Genomic DNA, 23,107 nt, shown 5'->3' with positions numbered 1-23,107 from the left:
TTGGACTTGCAATGGACTAAAGGTAATCTTGAGTGTTTGTTCGTGCTTGTTGGGCTTAAGAACTACTTGTGGGCCGAAAGAGATGCAGGCAGACGAGTTGATGATAAATTGATACGCGTTATTATTTTTTTTTATGGGTGCCGATGAGATGTACATGATGGTTATAGAGATGATGATCATGACGAGATGATGTAGTAATGCGAATAGGATATCGATATAGATAATATAAGTAATGATATTGATGATATACGAAAATGAATAAAGATGATAATGATAAGAAGATGACTATGATGAAAAAGATGAAATAGAAAATTAGGTTAAGTAAATTAAGTCTTTGGTATAATCAGAGAAGTTGAGACAAAGGAGTGGTTAGGGAGTGTTAGCGGGATGTCGCGGGTTCAAACCCGGACTTGGGCATTCTTTTTAGGACTACACCTTTGAGGTAGTTTACTTATTACTCATTTTTGATATGATTATTATGATTATTATTATTATTTTTTAATGTAAGTAGTATTATTATTGAAACTAAATTTTTATAAAAATTATCATATTTATTATTAGAACTATCATTATTATTATTATTATTAGAATTATCATTATTATTTTTATTATCATTTTCATTATTTCTAACACTAATATTATTATTTTTATCATTATTATTATTAGTATTATTAATACATCAAATAAAGATTTTCTATATAAAAATATATTATTTACATAAAACATAACTATATTAATATATTTGTAATAAATATTAATTATCTATTTAATGTATATAAAAAATAAATACAGTTAATTTAGTTATTAATGAAACATACAAGTTATTAAAATAACAATTAATAATAATACTTAAATCTGTTCGATTACCAATATATGTGTTAATATACATATAAATGATATAGGTTCGTGAATCCGAGGCCAACCCTATACTTGTTCAATGTCGTTCTATGTATTTTTACTACAAAATACATTAGGTGAGTTTCATTTACCTTTTTACCCTTTATATTTTTGGGCTGAGAATACATGCGCAATTTTTATAACTATTTTACGAAATTGACACAAGTAATTGAAACTACATTATATGGTTGAATGATCGAAATCGAATATGCCCCTTTTTATTAAGTCTGGTAATCTAAGAATTAGGGAACAGACACCCTAATTGACGCGAACTCTAAAGATAGATCTATCGGGCCCAACAAGCCCCATCCAAAGTACCGGATGCTTTAGTACTTCGAAATTTATATCATGTCCGGAGGAGGATCCCGGAATGATGGGGATATTCTTATATGCATATTGTGAATGTCGATTACCAGGTGTTCAATCCATATGAATGATATTTTTGTCTCTATGCAAGGGACGTATGTTATGAGAAATTGAAATATGAAATCTTGTGGTCTATTAAAGTTTTGAAATGATTATTTATGATAAACTAATGAACTCACCAACCTTTTGGTTGACACTTGAAAGCATGTTTATTCTCAGGTACGAAAGAAATCTTCCGCTATGCATTTGCTCATCTTAGTAATATTTCTTGGAGTCATTCTTGACATATTTCAAAAGACATTGCATTCGAGTCGTTGAGTTCATCAAGATTATTATTAAGTCAATTATAGTTAGATATATTATGAAATGGTATGTATGCCGTCAACTTTAGATGTAATGAAAGATTGTATTTTCAAAAACGAATGAAATGTTTGTAAAATGTATCATATAGAGGTCAAGTACCTCGCGACGTAATCAACTGTTGTGAATCATTTATAATCGATATGGACTTCGTCTGGATGGATTAGGATGGGTCTCTACAGTTGGTATCAGAGCGGTGGTCTTAGCGAACCGGGTCTTGCATTAGTGTGTCTAACTGATAGTCATTAGGATGCATTAGTGAGTCTGGACTTCGACCGTGTATGCATGTCAAAAGTTTTGCTTATCATTTCGTGTTAAAAATTACCTGCTTATTATTCTTAGAGAATCACTTGCTTATCATCCTTAGTCTAGACACATCTTATTTCATTGATTGCATGATTAGTGAATAGACAAAATTCATATCTTAGCATATCTGCTAATTCATATCTTAGCGTATCTGACAATTCATATCTTAGCGTATCTGTCACTGTAGACTTTGCCTGATATCTCTCGTAAATTTCTCCGTAATTTAAGGGATCCTGGTACTATATATATCTATGCATAGTATGCATTGAGAATACATCCAATTATCAATTGCTGTCACTAAACTCTTCATACCAAAAAATCTTTTCTGTGATCGCATAAGATGGCCTCTACGAATCGACCACGTTCCTCTGACTCCGAAGACAGTGTGACAGGAGCACACCAACCAATCAACTACCGTGATTACTGGATAAAATGGAGGTGGGTTCGTGACATACTCACCCTATGGAGAAGGGAGGAAGGTACTCCATATCATGAACCGAATCTACCACCTAACCTTGGAGTACTCGACCCGCTCACCGGCGAACCTGTTCGCAACACCGTTTATACCCTTTTTGCAAGAATTTTTCGTCTTGAGACTACCATTAACGGAACTAGAGAAGATATCCGACCTTTACCTCACATTGATAACCAACCAGGATTAGTAGAATAAGTTAGAGAACTCCGAGCTCGAGTATTAACTTTAGAGAGCACGGTATACAATTTCCAAGCACCAACTGTATCACCAACACCAGTAACATCACCAGCGTCAGCACCAATGGCACCAGTACCACCAACAACCTAAGTTTCAACAATCCATGCCTCAACATCTCATTCTGTATCTCGAGCATAATCATCGTTCTACGAATCATTCTACATCATTTATCTTCGTTTGACATGACGATTATGTAATCTCTAATGTTTTAGAGATTATATATTCTTGTTCTAACGATAAATTAAATGATTTTAATACCATATTGACTCATTAAATCCATGATTACATCTGAAGAAAATATATATGTATATATGTTTCCATAAAGATTGTAGTTAAAAATTCTTATGTACAAACTGTTAATGGTGAAAATATTTTAACGGGTAGGTAATACCCGAGGAATATTTAGATTTCACATTAATAAGTTACATTGTACGTTCTTCGAATCTGATTCAACAGTCATTTACTATCTTACTTACATCCACAGATATACGAATCCGTTCACCACAGAATAATCATTTTCATTCAATTTCATATTTGGATTTTGACCTATCAGAATCCACCAAGTGGCATAATGAAGAAAACATTTGACAAAATAAAATTTGTTAGAAACACACAAATTAACTATGAGGAATTTTGTTAAGAATCCACGCTAACTGTTCCTGGCTAACTGTTCCTAGCTAACTGATTACCTTTTATTTATCGCAATTTATTTATCGCAAATTACATTCTCGCAATTTTATTTATCGTTATTTAATTTCTGTTATTTATTTTACGCACTTTAAATATCGGGACACGTATACAAGGTTTTGACATATCATATCGACGCATTTATATATATTATTTGGAATAACCATAGACACTCTATATGCAGTAATGATCGAGTTCTCTATACAGGGTTGAGGTTGATTCTACAATAATATATATAATTTGAGTTGTGATCGAGTCTGAGACATGTACACGGGTCACGATACGTATTAATTAATTCGAATATTATATATCAAACTATATATGAATTATTGAACTGTCAACTATAGACTATCGACTGTGGACTAATAACATTGGACAATTAAAATTAATTAAAATATTGATTATAACATATGAAACTAAACAATTCTTCAAGTTGCCACTTGATTTCATCTTAAATCTCATTTGTATCTCGACGATTACAATCTGCGATCAAACCTTTCATGATTCTTGAAAACACCTCAATCGAGAGGATGAACCAACCGCACTTCATCTATGAAAGAAAAGATCGATGCATATAGTTATGCACCTGAAAACTCTCGAAAACTGAGTAAAAGTTTAACGCGTATCTGTGCTAGCTCCTTTGGCGTTGTTATTACTGAAAATAACTTTACAATCCTTTTCCAAATTAGCCAATTTTGTCACAGCTCCAACAAATCAACTTTGACTTCCATTCAGATTAGCCTTATTATAACCTCGATATATACGTTGTTATTTCATCATCGTTATCGGAGAACCGTTTATATTCCACCACATTAGCAGTAAACTTACCAGCAACTTCATTACTCATTGGGTTACGTCTCTCCGAAGAACCATTATATTTGATCATAAAAACCTTATCATATACTTATCCGCATCTTGTAACGAGAACTGACATACCAATTACCGGGAATCAGCAATCAGTACTTTGAAAACTCACCGCATATCTACATCAACAGTTATATGTATAACATTCATCTCTTAGAATTATGATCTTTCATTCTGAAATTCTGAAAAGCACTCAGTCTACAAATCAATAATCTGAATGTTGAAAAAAAAAAAAAAAAAAAAACCTGAATGAAGCAGCAGAAACCGTAGACAACCATGAACGACCTTAAACGTCGAAAGTATGATGATAAAGAATGGATTGTTGGAAACGCTAAATAGAAAATTTAATACCGAAAAGCGGATTATGCGAAACTATGAAGGAAACCATGGATAAATCACAAAGAATAAGTTTGACTTTAAAGAATCCAAATAATTCAATGCCTGCTAAAGTCTTTAGCGAATATCTTGCTCCTTACTCTAGACCCTTGCGGACAATAGTCTCCATCATCCTCTGATCTTAGATATTCAAAGATATTATCGTATCTTTCATTATAAATATCCTCCATATTTCTGAAGATATTTTCATAACTATTCTTAACTGAAATCATTAATCTCATCGTGCTATCAGTGTTACATCATATAGAAACTGTTAGTTTCTATATTCTGTAAACTTTCAAGCTTAAAATATGAATGTTATTGAAGTAATGTTGGGAGCTGATGCATGAGTTAGTATAATATAATGACACTTGATCAACGTGATTATATTACAGTAATTCACGCTGAGTTTCTAATGGAATGTGATGATTTACAGTACCATCGTCATGTGCCATTTACACGACTCTTACATTCTACCCAATCTCCAAACATAATAAGAACATATCTTCTTGATAGTTCTATCTTTTAGAAGATTCTTGTAATTTGCCAAATCAAGATCGTGCCATTACGATTTCCTTCTTATAACATTAACTATGATCATCCAGAACTTCATACCTACGAATTCTGGACCATTACATGCGATGCTTAATGGCAAGAAGAGGAAACGAAAAGAATGAAGTTTCGAATTATAAATGGGGGTATAAACTGCAGCAAATAGGAGAGGACATTAACTGTGGATGACAATGATTATAGAAGACAGAAGCAGGAACATCGAAGTATAAGGGAAGATATAAAACCCAACAACCACTCAGAAATTATAAACCATATATGTCGATGCATATAGCAATATAAAGACACGGAGAACTAGAAACACTATAAACCCAAGAGTATAGTAGCAGTAAATAGATTCTTCCGGCAGTAGATGAAAGAGAAGAATGAAAAATATAAAAGTTAAGAGTATATCAAGGATCATAATGGGATGGAGCATATTGACAAGTGTTTTAAAGTATGAATTGAGGAGAAAAAAATCGAAGTTGTGAGATATGGAAAATAAGAAAACGAAGGGGGTGAAATTATGGTAAAAGATCCGATAGAGCAATCAAAACACATTATTTCATTTAACCAAAGAGGATCCTAATATCCTTAATTACCGAAGAATTAAATCTTATTACGAAGATTTTCTCCAAATCTCTTGAACTGGGAAATCAATCCTAACTACGTCAAAAGATATGATGAATCTATATCTACTCATTTCACTCTTTGGTGATAGCTTCACTCGTACTCTTCACAAAATCAAATGGTTTTATCCATATTAATCAATGATGATAAAACTCTATTTATCAACTCATATTTGTCATGAAAACATTCTTATTGTTATCCATGACCATCTCAATTAAATTTCGGGACGAAATTTCTTTAACGGGTAGGTACTGTAGTGACCCGGAAATTTCTGACCAAATTTAAACTTTATCTTTATATTATTCCGACACGATAAGCAAAGTCTGTAATGTCGAATCTCAAAAATTTTGAACTGTTTCATATATTCAATTGACCTTCGACCATTCCCGACGATTCACGAACAACTAGTTGTAAATAGATACATATATATTTAATTATATATATATATATATATATATATATATATATATATATATATATATATATATATATATATATATATATATATATATATATATATATTCATAATAATTTGAAATATTATTTGAAATATTAAGATTTGGTTTGTCTTTGTACACATCCTAGAGACTACCAAAAATATCTATTCATATCCCACGTTCTTTCTTTCTTTTCAACTTTATAATTATTTAATTATCAACTACTTCTTATATATATTACATGCATACACATATTAATGTTAAACTAGATATTAGACTAGATCCATAAATCTTGTTATTTGTAACATGAAAGCAACTGTCTACTACTATTGCTACTACTTGTGAGATATTAATAACATGTGGTACAAGACAACTACGTTTTTTAGTGTCAATTAAAATGTTATATATTAAGAACAGATATTTACATTTAAGTTGTTAGATATCACTATCTCTCCTGTTAAATATATTCCCCCGTGATTATGTGTCGACAAACAAGTGTGGGAGCCAGGAAGATATTATAAAACATAGACATGTTATTTTGCAAACCAAAAACCCACAACCTACAAATCTTCACTACAACTCGCTGCCATGTTTTGTGTTTTACAACACCCATCACTTCCAACTAAAAACCATCATCGCCACCTTAGTGTTCTTTCTACAACCATCGGACCACCACAACTCAAATTCATCGACCCATCATCAACTTCAAGCTACCTTCCTCAACCACGATCGAACCACCACTTGAAATGATAAACAACTACCACCTTCGGCTCATCGTCACTACACCCTATCACCTTCAACCCTTCTTATGTTCCTTCGAGAACCCAAAAAGAAAAATCACACCACCTCACCTTTTACCACCGATACTCAGGTAATGCATTAATCCAACTATTTTACGTTTTTTTGTTAATCGGGCGAACACCAAACTGAGACCCAATTGTTTTAGCTTCTAATGCTCGACTACTGTACTAAACTTTACAATTTCTGTGTCCTTTCGTGACCCAACCACCTGCGTGGTTTCTGTTTTAGCAACTATACAATCACCATTAAAAACCAAATGATGCAATTATTGTATTTTTTTTCTGTCCCAACCACTAACCACGAACACCAAAACCAAAGTGAAAGGACCCGTTCATATACATTATAAACGATTCACAATAGTTGATTACATCGCGAGGTATTTGACCTCTATATGATACATTTCACAAACATTGCATTCGTTTTTAAAAGACAAACTTTCTTTAAAACGAAAGTTGACGGCATGCACACCATTTCATAATACATCCAACTATAATTGGCTTAATAATAATCTTGATGAACTCAATGACTCGAATGCAACGTCTTTCAAAATATGCCATGAATGACTCCAAGTAATATCCTTAAAATGAGCTAATGCACAGCGGAAGACCCCTTTAATACCTGAGAATAAACATGCTTTAAAGTGTCAACCAAAAGGTTGGTGAGTTCATTAGTTTATCATAATCCATCATTTCTGTAATAGTAATAGACCACAAGATTTCAGTTTCTATAAATATCCGTACACTCGCAAGTGTATAAAAGTATTCTATAAGTTGTAGGCACCCAGTAACAAGCCTTAACGTTCATGTTTTACCCTCTGAAGTACACCAGATCAGGTGTGTTTAAAATAACCTCGAAGTACTAAAGCATCCCATAGTCAGGATGGGGTTTGTCAGGCCCAATAGATCTATCTTTAGGATTCGCGCCTACTGTACATAGACAAGTAGTTTAATGTTACCAAGCTAAGGGTATATTTCTGGTTTAAACCCACATAGAATTAGTTTTAGTACTTGTGCCTATTTCGTAAAATATTTATAAATCAGCGCATGTATTCTCAGCCCAAAAATATATATAAAAAGGGAACAAATGAAACTCACAATACTGTATTTCGTAGCAATTATGTATATGACGGCACTGAACAAGTGCAGGGTTTGTCTCGGATTCACGAACGTATCAATATTGTGATTCAATATTGCAGGAAAGTACGTAGACGCAACGAAAATGATAAACGTTAGGTTGACCTCACGAGCAATACCCTCGATCAATACCCATAACCTTCATAGCTATAACCCATAATTTCCTTAGCTCTATCTCATTTGAAAACTTATTTTGAAATCGTCTGAATATAACTCCATCGTAGTATTTTATGTATACTAATAATATCTTGAAATAATACTAAGTAAATATATATATATGTAATTCGATTGAGAGAGTTTAGAGAAATATATTTTCAAATTTCTATGAAATAATGAAACCTATTGAATTCTATTTATAATAGATTTTTGAATTATTAAAGTGAATTATTAAAGTATGAATTATTAAAGTGAATTATTAAAGTATGAATTATTAAAGTGAATTATTAAAGTTTGAATTATTAAAGTGAATTATTAAAGTATGAATTATTAAAGTAAATTATTAAAGTATGAATTATTAAAGTGAATTATTAAAGTATGAATTATTAAAGTTAAAGTAAATAAAGTTAAAGTTAAAGTATAGTAAAAGTATAAAAACTATGTATGTATAATACGCGTATAAATATATATATAATATTAATTTAAATCGTTATATATATTTAATAAAATAAAATATAAATATCGTTATATTTATTATACTGGTTAAGTAATGAGTTATTAAAAGTGATTCTAGATATTTATAAAAGTTATATACGTTTTAATAATAAAGTTCTTTTTAAACTGAAAACGTCTTTGTACGTTTGAAAATAGATTAATAGAATATTATGGAAATCAATTCTCCACTAACTTTTGTCTAACTTTCGTAAATGACACTTTTTGTTTTTATTGATAAATAGCGTTACAAATTATTCTGAATATCGTTAAGAGGAATAGATTTTCTCAAATCATAGTGGACCTCTCAACGGAGACTTGTAATCATAATTCAATGTTTCTGATAATTCAATCATTTAATATATATTTTTTTAATTTCGTCGAAAATTATATTGAAACAAATACGTTCGTGTAAAGTATTATACGTTTAATACTTTATTAATATTCTCAAGTTATAATATATATATACATATACATATCTATTTATATATAATGGTTCGTGAATCGTCAGAATTTGGTCGAGGTTATAATGAATGTATGAACGCAGTTTAAAATTCTTGAGATTTAACTTAACAAACTTTGGTTATCATGTCGGAATAATATAAAGATTAAAGTTTAAATTTGGTCAGAAACTTCCGGGTCGTCACAGTACCTACCCGTTAAAGAAATTTCGTCCCCGAAATTTGATAGAGGTCGTCATGACTAACAATGAGAATGTTATTATAACGATTATAGAGTTTTATCATGTTCAAGAAGAATGGATAAAATAATTCGATTACTCGAAGCGTGTGAGTGAAGTTATCGTAAATGAATGAAATAAGATAATAGTGATTCGTCGTATCTTTTGACGTCATCACGATTGATCTCCGAAAAGAAAATCTTTGTAATCTATATTGGATTTGATTATTCGGCGATTAAGGAAATTATTATCCTCTTCGAATTAATGCGATAATCCATTTTGATTTCTCTGTCGGATATTTCACTATAAATCCACCTCATTTGTTTTCTTACAACTCACACCTTCTCAACTCATATTTTAAAGTATTTGTCAATATGCTTCATCCATTGCTGATTCTTGATATACTCCTCACTTTCATATCTGTCGCTCTTCTTTTTCATCTGCCTCCGGAAGAATCTATTTACTTCTACTATACTCTTGGCTTTATAGTGTTTTTAGTTCTCTCGTGTCTTTATATTGCTATATGCATTAATATAAACGGTTTGTGATTTCTGGGTTGTTGTTGAGTTTTATATCTTCCCTTATATTTCAAAGTCCTTGCTTCTTCTATAATCATTGTCATTCACAGTTAATGCTCTCTTCTATTTGCTATGATTTATACTCCCATTTCTAGTTCGGAGCTTTGTCCTTTCGTTTCTTCTTCTTGCGATTAAGCAACGCTTGTAATAGTCCAGAATTCGCAGATATAAATTTCGGAATGAACATTGTTATTGTTCTAGGAAGGAAATTGTAATGGCACGATCTTGACTTGTCAAATTACCAGAATACCTCGGAAAAGGCCGAATCATCAAGAAATATTTTCTTGATATTTAGAGATCAAAGAGAATACAAGAGTCGTGTAACATAGCACATGATGAAGTTATGATCTGTGAATCATCATGTTCCATTTAGAAACTCAGCATGAATTACTGTAATATAATCACGTTGATCAAGTGTCATTATATTATACTAACTCATGCTTCAGCTCCCAACACTTCTTCAAGAATATTCCTATTTTAAATTCAATTTTTTTTTTTAGAATTTAGAAACTAACACAGTTTCTTTTTATGTTGTAACGCAGATATTGCGAAGAGATAAAAGATTTCGGATAAGAATAGTTGTGAAAATATCTTCAGGAATATCGAAGATATTATAATAAAAGATACGATAATATGGATGATGAAGAAGATTTGTCTATGAAGGTTTAGAATAAGAAGTAAGGTGTTTGCTAACGATTTCAGTAGATACTGAATCATTTGGATCCTTTGAAGGCAGGTTTAGTCTTTGTGATTTGTCCACAGCCTCCTTCATGGTCTGCTCAATCCGTTTTCCAGTTTCAAACCTTCTCTTTTTCTCAGCTTTACCACCATACTATTCTTTATCATCAAACTTTTGACTGTTAAAGTCGTGTACAGTTTTTGCTGCTTCATCAGCATTTTTCCAATTTCGGAGAACTAGTTCATATTTTGGGATGTTTTTCAGAAAATTCACATTCGAAGTATGTAAGTCTAGGAGATAGACGTTATATGTATAACTTTTGACGTAAAATTTTTGCGAAATTCAAAATACTGATTGCTAATTCCCAGTAGTTGGTGTGACAATTATTGTTACAGGATGTAGGTGAGTACATGATGGGGTTTTAATGAATAAGTATAGTGGCTTTTCGGAGAGGCTTAAGTCGAAGGTTAATGAAGTTGTTGATAAGTTTACTGCTAATGTAGCGAGATATGAAAGGTTCCCCAGTAACAATGATGAAGGGGTAATTGTTATAATAAGGTTTATTCGTATAAACAAATGAAGGTGATTTGCTGGAGCTGTGACAAAACTGTTTATTTTGGAAAGAGAATGAAAAATTATATTTGGTAATAAATATCAAAGGATCTGACACGGATACGTGTTAAACTATAACTTTGGTTTCAAGAGCTTTTCAGATGCATGACAGTGGGTAATATGTGGTTGGATCATCATCTCGCATGTCTTTAGGAATTTTGAAGTGTTTGAACACATATTGTAATTGTTAATATACATATGATGTTCTAAGATTTTGAATGATACAAATATTTTTGTGAGTTCCATGAATAGAAATGAGGTTCTAGGACAGTTTTGAAGTCAAAGTATAGTTTTGAAAGATGTAGGAATCTAAGAGTGATGATTTTGGTTATATCTTGAATCGAATTATGAGATTTCAAAATCAGAATATGTAATTAGATTTTGAATGAGTATGGTTGTTTTGATTTCTATAAAAGAATGTATATTGTTGTGAAAGTAGGGAGTATAATGGATGATTTGCTGAATCAGATTTGAAGAATGTAACATATTAATTCTGAATTTATATATCTCTCGGGTATTACCTACCCGTTAAAAAAAATCACAATTAATATTTTGTACAAAAGAATTTTATTACAGTCTTTATGGAAATATATATGTGTATATTTATTCAGATGTAATATTGATTTAATGAGGTAATATTAAATTAAACTCATTTGATTTATGGTTAAGGCTAGGATAGATAATTTCTAAACTTTAAAAATTACATAATCGACGTAGAATGTTTTTCCAATGAAGTTATGAATCAATACTTCATCGTTGTGGTATTCCTTGGTATCTACATGGCGTACGACGTCGATGCTCGTGGGACAGATTGTGAAGTTGAGGTTTGCGATGCGGTTGTTGTTGGTGGTGGTAATGGTACTGTTGATGTTGTTGATGGTGGTACTGGTTATGCTGCTGGTGCTGCTGCTGGTGTTTGTAACCTTTGCACCATATTCTCCAAAGCCACTACCCGAGCGCGAAGCTCGTTGACTTCTTCTATTACACCGGGGTGATTGTCGGTTCGGACGAGCGAATAAATAAGATCTAGAATTTGGTGTAGTATATAATCATGACGAGATACTCTGGAAATGAGAGAGAAAATGGTGTTTCGGACAGGTTCGCCGGTAAGTGCTTCAGGTTCATTTCCAAGAGGGCAATGTGGTGGATGAAAGGGATTACCTTCTTCTTGTCTCCAATGGTTAAGTAGATTACGAACCCATCCCCAATTCATCCAGAATAGATGATGGCTAATTGGTTGATCCATTCTGGTCACGCTGCTTTCGGAGCTCATGTGGAAATCCATATCGGCATAGCTGTCGGAATCCGAAGAACTCGAACTGGTTGAGGGATCCATCTTGTATGATCAGGGAAAGAATTTTTGGTATGAAATAGATTGTAGAATTTAGATTTGGTATTCTTCAATACATAATTTACATATGTATATATAATACCATAAATTATGGAGGAATCTTTGAAAGATGTCAGTCAAAGTTCACAGTAACAGATATGCTAAGATAAGAATTCGTCTATACACTATTATGCAATAAATGTAGGAAAACGTGTCTAGACTTAAGAATGATAAGCAGGTAATTTCCTAAGGATGGTAAGTAGATGATTTCCGACTAAAAATGATAAGCAAAACTTTTGACATGCAAACACGGTCGAAGTCCAGACTCACTAATGCATCTTAACAACTATCAGTTAGACACACTAATGTAAGACCTGGTTCGCTAAGACCACCGCTCTGATACCAACTGAAAGGACCCGTTCATATACATTATAAACGATTCACAATAGTTGATTACATCGCGAGGTATTTGACCTCTATATGATACATTTTACAAACATTGCATTCGTTTTTAAAAGACAAACTTTCTTTAAAACGAAAGTTGACGGCATGCATACCATTTCATAATACATCCAACTATAATTGGCTTAATAATAATCTTGATGAACTCAATGACTCGAATGCAACGTCTTTCAAAATATGCCATGAATGACTCCAAGTAATATCCTTAAAATGAGCTAATGCACAGCGGAAGATTCCTTTAATACCTGAGAATAAACATGCTTTAAAGTGTCAACCAAAAGGTTGGTGAGTTCATTAGTTTATCATAATCCATCATTTCCGTAATAGTAATAGACCACAAGATTTCAGTTTCTATAAATATCCGTACACTCGCAAGTGTATAAAAGTATTCTATAAGTTGTAGGCACCCAGTAACAAGCCTTAACGTTCATGTTTTACCCTCTGAAGTACACCAGATCAGGTGTGTTTAAAATAACCTCGAAGTACTAAAGCATCCCATAGTCAGGATGGGGTTTGTCAGGCCTAATAGATCTATCTTTAGGATTCACGCCTACCGTACATAGACAAGTAGTTTAATGTTACCAAGCTAAGAGTATATTTCTAGTTTAAACCCACATAGAATTAGTTTTAGTACTTGTGCCTATTTCGTAAAATATTTATAAATCAGCGCATGTATTCTCAGCCCAAAAATATTTATAAAAAGGGAACAAATGAAACTCACAATACTGTATTTCGTAGCAATTATGTATATGACGGCACTGAACAAGTGCAGGGTTTGTCTCGGATTCACGAACGTATCAATATTGTGATTCAATATTGCAGGAAAGTACGTAGACGCAACGAAAATGATAAACGTTAGGTTGACCTCACGAGCAATACCCTCGATCAATACCCATAACCTTCATAGCTATAACCCATAATTTCCTTAGCTCTATCTCATTTGAAAACTTATTTTGAAATTGTCTGAATATAACTCCATCGTAGTATTTTATGTATACTAATAATATCTTGAAATAATACTAAGTAAATATATATATATGTAATTCGATTGAGAGAGTTTAGAGAAATATATTTTCAAATTTCTATGAAATAATGAAACCTATTGAATTCTATTTATAATAGATTTTTGAATTATTAAATTGAATTATTAAAGTATGAATTATTAAAGTGAATTATTAAAGTATGAATTATTAAAGTGAATTATTAAAGTTTGAATTATTAAAGTGAATTATTAAAGTATGAATTATTAAAGTGAATTATTAAAGTATGAATTATTAAAGTGAATTATTAAAGTATGAATTATTAAAGTTAAAGTAAATAAAGTTAAAGTTAAAGTATAGTAAAAGTATAAAAACTATGTATGTATAATACGCGTATAAATATATATATAATATTAATTTAAATCGTTATATATATTTAATAAAATAAAATATAAATATCGTTATATTTATTATACTGGTTAAGTAATGAGTTATTAAAAGTGATTCTAGATATTTATAAAAGTTATATACGTTTTAATAATAAAGTTCTTTTTAAACTGAAAACGTCTTTGTACGTTTGAAAATAGATTAATAGAATATTATGGAAACCAATTCTCCACTAACTTTTGTCTAACTTTCGTAAATGACACTTTTTGTTTTTATTTATAAATAGCGTTACAAATTATTCTGAATATCGTTAAGAGGAATAGATTTTCTCAAATCATAGTGGACCTCTCAACAGAGACTTGTAATCATAATTCAATGTTTCTGATAATTCAATCATTTAATATATATTTTTTTAATTTCGTCGAAAATTATATTGAAACAAATACGTTCGTGTAAAGTATTATACGTTTAATACTTTATTAATATTCTCAAGTTATAATATATATATACATATACATATCTATTTATATATAACGGTTCGTGAATCGTCAGAATTTGGTCGAGGTTATAATGAATGTATGAACGCAGTTTAAAATTCTTGAGATTTAACTTAACAAACTTTGGTTATCATGTCGGAATAATATAAAGATTAAAGTTTAAATTTGGTCAGAAACTTCCGGGTCGTCACACAAAGCCACCACCGAACACCATCAATCACCACCTCTATTAAACAATCACCCAAAACCCACTTACTGTTTAATGTTCTTGTCTCGAACCACCAATCTCATCACTTTCACGATCAAACTGCAACGGTTAGAACTAATATATAGTCTTTCTGTTTTGGTTCGAAGTAGACATAAAACGTACATTACCGAGATATGATGGGATGAATTAATATACAGATAAAAGCTTTGATTAGGATGTAGTGCATATTAAAATAGATTACTTTTTCATCTTCAAGACAAAGATTATGTAAGTGGGAATTAAGTGCAAAGTTGTGGCCGACAAGCTGTACAAGGATATTTGATTTAATTATTTTTTTAATGAGTGCTTAATAATGAAACATGCAATTAAACTAAGTCTGTAGATTCCAAACGTTTCAAATGGATTAGGTTATCGGACGTCTCTTTGTATTGGGTAAAATATCACAAGTTGTTGTTTTGGGGCCGTGAATGTAATGGCTTAAATGGGCCTGCCATATGTTTTTTTTATTTGCTATTTGGACTTGCAATGGACTAAAGGTAATCTTGAGTGTTTGTTCGTGCTTGTTGGGCTTAAGAACTACTTGTGGGCCGAAAGGGATGCAGGCAGACGAGTTGATGATAAATTGATACGCGTTATTATTATTTTTTTATGGGTGCCGATGAGATGTACATGATGGTTATAGAGATGATGATCATGACGAGATGATGTAGTAATGCGAATAGGATTTCGATATAGATAATATAAGTAATGATATTGATGATATACGAAAATGAATAAAGATGATAATGATAAGAAGATGACTATGATGAAAAAGATGAAATAGAAAATTAGGTTAAGTAAATTAAGTCTTTGATATAATCAGAGAAGTTGAGACAGAGGAGTGGTTTGGGAGTGTTAGCGGAACGTCGCGGGTTCAAACCCGGACTTGGGCATTCTTTTTAGGACTACACCTTTGAGGTAGTTTACTTATTACTCATTTTTGATATGATTATTATTATTATTATTATTATCATTTTTTAATGTAAGTAGTATTATTATTGAAACTAAATTTTTATAAAAATTATCATATTTATTATTAGAACTATCATTATTATTATTATTAGAATTATCATTATTATTTTTATTATCATTTTCATTATTTCTAACACTAATATTATTATTTTTATCATTACTATTATTAGTATTATTAATACATCAAATAAAGATTTTCTATATAAAAATATATTATTTACATAAAACATAACTATATTAATATATTTGTAATAAATATTAATTATCTATTTAATGTATATAAAAAATAAATACAGTTAATTTAGTTATTAATGAAACATACAAGTTATTAAAATAACAATTAATAATAATACTTAAATCTGTTCGATTACCAATATATGTGTTAATATACATATAAATGATATAGGTTCGTGAATCCGAGGCCAACCCTATACTTGTTCAATGTCGTTCTATGTATTTTTACTACAAAATACATTAGGTGAGTTTCATTTACCTTTTTACCCTTTATATTTTTGGGCTGAAAATACATGCGCAATTTTTATAACTATTTTACAAAATAGACACAAGTAATTGAAACTACATTATATGGTTGAATGATCGAAATCGAATACGCCCCTTTTTATTAAGTCTGGTAATCTAAGAATTAGGGAACAGACACCCTAATTAACGCGAACTCTAAAGATAGATCTATCGGGCCCAACAAGCCCCATCCAAAGTACCTGATGCTTTAGTACTTCAAAATTTATATCATGTACGGAGGAGGATCCCAGAATGATGGGGATATTCTTATATGCATATTGTGAATGTCGATTACCAGGTGTTCAATCCATATGAATGATATTTTTGTCTCTATGCAAGGGACGTATGTTATGAGAAATGGAAATATGAAATCTTGTGGTCTATTAAAGTTTTGAAATGATTATTTATGATAAACTAATGAACTCACCAACCTTTTGGTTGACACTTGAAAGCATGTTTATTCTCAGGTACGAAAGAAATCTTCCGCTATGCATTTGCTCATCTTAGTAATATTTCTTGGAGTCATTCTTGACATATTTCAAAAGACGTTGCATTCGAGTCGTTGAGTTCATCAAGATTATTATTAAGTCAATTATAGTTAGATATATTATGAAATGGTATGCATGCCGTCAACTTTCGATGTATTAAAAGATTGTATTTTCAAAAACGAATGAAATGTTTGTGAAATGTATCATATAGAGGTCAAGTACCTCGCGATGTAATCAACTGTTTTGAATCGTTTATAATCGATATGGACTTCGTCCGGATGGATTAGGTTGGGTCTCTACAATTTGCAAGATTGGAAGTAAGCTAGCAAACTTGGAAGTGTTGTTGGTGTGTTCTTGAGTAGTTGTTTTATAACTTGGTTTATGTATGGATTTATGAACTAGATTGAGCTATATTTATATGAAGATGATGAAGAACACTTAGAACAAAGGAAGAAAACTTGAGAGAGAGTAGTTTGATTCAATAAAATTGCAAAGTGAATGTGTTTGTGAGGTACCTCATTCACATGAATATGGAGTCTCCATATAGTCTCCATTAGTTTGTATTTTTGTTAGATATTTCATGCTAGATGTTAAATGATGGTTCCTACATGGTTAGGTGACTCACATGGTCTGCTAAGAGCTGATCATTGGAGTGTATATACTAATAGTAAATACATTTAGAAGCTGTGTATTGTACAAGTACAAATACGAGTGCATACGAGTAGAATTGCTGATGAAAATGAATGTGGATGTAATAGTAAGCATTTTTGTTAAGTAGACGTACTTGGATAAGTGTCTTGAAGTCTTTAAAAAGTGTATGAATACATATTAAAACACTACATGTATATACATTTTAACTGAATCGCTAATTCATCGTTAGTCGTTACATGCAAATGTTGTTTTGAAACCTTTAAGTTAATGATCTTGTTAAATGTTGTTAACATATTGTTTATTATATCTAATGAGATGTTAAATTATTACATTATCATGATATAATGATGTATTAATATATCTTAATATGATATATATATACAGTTAAATGTCGTTACAATGATAATCGTTACATATGTCTCGTTTCAAAATCCTTAAGTTAGTAGTCTTGTTTTTACATATGTAGTTCATTGTTATTATACTTAATGATATGTTTACTTATCATTTAACATGTTTATATATAGTGTATCAATATCTTAAAATGATTCATATGTAATTAGTAAGACGTTGTTATAACGATAATCGTTATATATATCGTTTTCAAGTTTCTTAATTCAATAGTCTCATTTTTATGTATATAACTAATTGTTAAAATACTTAATGAGGTACATACTTATCATAATATCATGATAACTATATATGTATCCATATGTATGTCATCATATAGTTTTTACAAGTTTTAACGTTCGTGAATCGCCGGTCAACTTGGGTGGTCAATTGTCTATATAAAACCTATTTCAATTAATCAAGTCTTAACAAGTTTGATTGCTTAACATGTTGGAAACACTTAATCATGTAAATATCAATTTCATTTAATATTTATAAACATGGAAAAGTTCGGGTCACTACAACAATGGTTTTATTATTTATATTTAGCTGGGTTTCCTAGCTATATTTCACCTACTTGTCTTCCTTTTAACGAGTAAGTGGTAAGTATAACTTAGGTTCGTATTTTTTTATGTTTGCTCAGTAATGTGGGATAAAAGTGCCTATAAAGTCAACCCTAGTGACAAGTGGTGATAGAATAGACTTACCTAAGGTAGTTTGAATTATAAAGATAAAAGGGATAGGTATGGATAATATGATACTGATGGAGAGTTGTTAAAAGAGTTTAGCTTCCTAGAATAAACACTAAACCTCAATTAATCGAGATAAGAACCTAATCAATTTGTCACTAAGAGTTTAGGCTTTGAAGATTCTGGTTAAGACGGATATCCCTACTCCCATCGTTAACCTTAAGGGATTTAAACGACCTTGAGAATGGAATCCTAGGTACATGAATAAAGTGGTATATCCTTAAAGGAAAGTCTCAGCTTTTCTTAGTACTAGTTGGTTTAACTATAGTAACACTCCTTCGCTTAATACTAAGCTATGACTTAACACTAACAGATGTGTAATCTTAGATATCATAAGGTACTTCTAATTAGGTTAAAGGTCTCTCATTTGCGATCACTTACTCAACTCCAGATCATCTTACAACATCTCTTGAACATTGCTTCTGACGCGAACCATGCTTTTGAGTAAGCTAGTGTTCACTGAACTCTATATTGCCTACTCTAATCACAACCTAAATGGGCAGCTCTTCTTTGACGGATAAGTGATTAACCGTACGTAGGTACCATTTTCCTATTGTGACGTTAAGCACATATAACTACTTACCTTATATCCTAGGATTGATCTTGTCCTAACACTAGGTTATAGCCATGTGAGTAAATGGAAAGGGTGGTCCGTAAATTAGACTTCTAAACCTGACAAGGTTTTAATATAACAATAGTATAAGTTGCAGATAAGATTATCAACATATAATAAACATTTGTAACAGATAGTCATGCATGCAAGATGTAAGCAACTCAAAGTAACAAAGTAACTTTATTAAATTAAGAAAGGCGTTCATCGTTTACAGACGAGATCTGGACCATTACAAGTGCTAACATCCTCTAGACCGCTCCTAGTACAATCTACGATGTTCACCTCCTAGTACTTAATTTCCCGCTCGGATGTGAGAAGGCCTTGAAATTTTCTAATGAGAGAAACTTTATTGTAATGAGAGAGTGTGAAGAGTTGTGTGAAAATCTAATGCCAAATGCTTGTTTAAATACTGGAATTTTTGCTGGGAAATAGCTGGCAGGCTGGCCTGGCAAGCCAGCGCCACAGGCCGGCGTGGGTGGTTGGTACTAGGGAAGCCATTTGCCATGCCCGTTTCCCATGCCCGGTGTAGGTTGATCAGGGCAAGTCGGCTTTACACTGGCAGGCCGGTGTGGCAAGCCGGTTATCGCAGCTGCTCTGCTATTTTCTTGGATCATCTTGCTCGTTCTCAGAATCGTAACTTGATTTCTGGGGTCCTAACTTGTCTTTTACCGTTTTCGCTCAAGAATCTTCTTTTTAGCTCCGTTTCTCTTGATTCTTTTTGCATCACCTTTGTAATTACTAAATCTACGAAATTAATTGACAAAGTGATTATTTTAGCGATAAAGCTTGAAACTTTATTATTTTTGGGCCTTAATATTGAAGTAAAAATGTGACTTTTTAGCTGATATCAGTTCTCAAATCATGAAAGTCAATGATAGTAACCGGTTAAAAATTAGGTTAATTTATCTTTCACACTTTTCTCGCCTTATATTATTGGTCTAACTCATTTTTTATCTATTTGTTTATAGATATTTACTGGCTAAAGCATTGAGTGTCTAACATATATAATAATAGGCCTTAAAAGAAAATTAACAATAATGAAATTAAAAAGTAGATAGTCGAAGTTAGAAGGTAGAAAGTAGATAGTCGAAGTAGATAGTCGAAGTAGATAGTCGAGTTACCCGGAAGGACAAGTATTCCGATCCAATACTTTAACGTACGTATCTCAGCACAAAATCCGGCTACTACAAAATCCAGCGCAACACAAAATCCGACCATGTGTTTCCAACCCTTCTTTGGTCGGGAAAACTCCAACGTTACTAGGATTCGAACCTTTTGCATGGAAGGCATGAAACCAACAACTCTTGTGATGTTAAAAATAAAATGGTGCTTTAAACCTTAAACATACTGGTAATAGCTCCGCTTCTAAGTTTTAAATCAAAGGAATGAAAATGAAATGAAATGAAAAAGAGAGGAAGAGATCCTTTCATACTGAAAGAAATTAATGGAAAGAAAATTACACTAACATCTCTATTTCCTTTCTCTTCTCTCGCAAATTAAACACAGAAAACCATTTCTTCTTATTTTCATTACCTTTAGGTCACTCTTATCGGTTCGTGATCGAACCCGCCATTGGCCACGTTAATAAACAGCGCCGATATTAGCACCAAGTGGTTGGTGCGTGGTTGACCGTTGATAGCGGCTAAAAAGTCAGGTTTTTACCCCGATATTGAGCCCTAAATCAATAAAGTTAAGGAAATTCATTTGGGCAAAAATTTTCTCTCTCTAACTTTCTCTTTCTACCATTTTCTTTCTCTCTCGTTAAAGAATCTAGCCGTTATACAGTAACCTCAATGAATCCTCCTGCTAATCTTGTTGATTCTTTCTCGTCTGAGCTTGGATTTACTTGATTTTCCTTCCTTCGATCATGAAGAAACCTGGAAACAAACCTCCTGATCCCAAATTGTCTTTAAAATCAAAAAACCCTAAAAAGAATAAAAGTAGAAATATGGCAAGTCTGTACAAGAAGGTTGAAATTGGAGCTGTTAATCCACCCCTGGTTGTGAATCCAGTCTCTGGTGTAGCTAATCAACCTTCATTGAGCTCAGTTCAAGGTATTATTGCTGATTTTGAAAGTAAAGCATCTGATAATGTTTCCGTTGGTGATGAACAAATGAAAATTGTTGAAGATCCTATTAAGGATGCTGATGTTTCTGCTGGTACTACTAATCAGCCTCTGTTTTCTCTTAATGATTCTATTGTTCTTCCTCTTTCTCAAGTTGAAGGTACTGTTTCATTTACTGAGGATAATGTTTTGTTGAATGTTAATGATGTTTTAATGTCAAATGATGATGGTAATGCTAGTACTCCTGCTAATGAGTTTGTTACTCCAACTGCTACTCTTTCTGAAGCTACAGGTTCTGATATTCCTTCTAAGTCACTTAAAAGGAGGAAAAAAAATCTTAATGCTGAATTGAATGTTAAACATAAAAGAACAGGTGGTGTTGGTAGTGTTTTTAGCTCACAATCAGGCTCTTTACCTGCTGAAGAAATTGTTGTTATGAGGGAACCTGATTATGTTAAGGTTAAGGGTGTGGATAAGTTGGTTACTTCTAGAACCAAGAAATTGTTAATGGCTTTGAAAAAGAAGAATATTAGGGATGGTGGTGCCGTTTCTCCTGCAGAGAAGATGAAGAATGGTAATGCTGTTAATGATGAATATAACAAGGTTATGAATGTGTTTGATCTTGGTTTTAAGCAGGGTTTGTCTCAAAAGAAGGATGGTAATGTTGATCAAACAAAGTCAATGGTTGAGAATGTTGCTTCTGGTTTTAAAGATTTTATCTCTATTTTGGGTCCTATTCCAAGCTTTAAGAAGTCTAAGTTTGATTTAGAGAAGGTTTTTTCTGTTCCTTTCACTGGTAATTCTGACATTAGTGATCCTATGAATGTTGATAAGGATAAGTCATTTGCTTCTGCTGTTGGTAATGATGACTTGGCTAAAATGGTTTATCATCCTCCTACTGTCATGCCTGATGGTGAAGAGGTTGTGAAACTAACTGGTGATTTTATTACTAAGACTAGCAATGTGTATTCTAAATCTTTATATGGTTACTTTGTTGGTGTGAAGCTTAATTTTGCAGCTGTTAATTTCAACTTAAGAAGAATGTGGAGGGTGTCTGGGATTAAAGATATTTCTCTTCATACTTCAGGGTATTATTTCTTTAGGTTTGAATATGAAGAAGGCATGCTTAAAGTGAATGAGTCTGGTCCTTGGTTGGTTGAGAATGTACCTTTGTTTCTTAAAAGGTGGGAACCAGGGTTGTGTTTAGAGAAGCCTGAACCAGTTGTTATTCCATTGTGGGTTTCTCTCATTGACCTTCCAATTGAATTGTGGAATGGTGGTAATATTGGTGAGATTGTTAGCAGAATTGGTAAACCTATAGCTATGGATAGGGTTACTAAAGAAAGGTGTGTTAATCAAGTTGGAAGAGCAGGTTATGCTAGGGTGTTGGTTAAGGCAAATGCTGTCAAAGGTTTACCAGATATTGTGAAGGCTATGTACCCCTTAA

This window comes from Rutidosis leptorrhynchoides, chromosome 4, assembly GCF_046630445.1.
Source record: "Rutidosis leptorrhynchoides isolate AG116_Rl617_1_P2 chromosome 4, CSIRO_AGI_Rlap_v1, whole genome shotgun sequence".
In the NCBI taxonomy this organism is placed as follows: domain Eukaryota; kingdom Viridiplantae; phylum Streptophyta; class Magnoliopsida; order Asterales; family Asteraceae; genus Rutidosis; species Rutidosis leptorrhynchoides.
The sequence above is the reverse complement of the archived record's forward strand: the minus strand, read 5'-3'. Positions refer to the sequence as shown.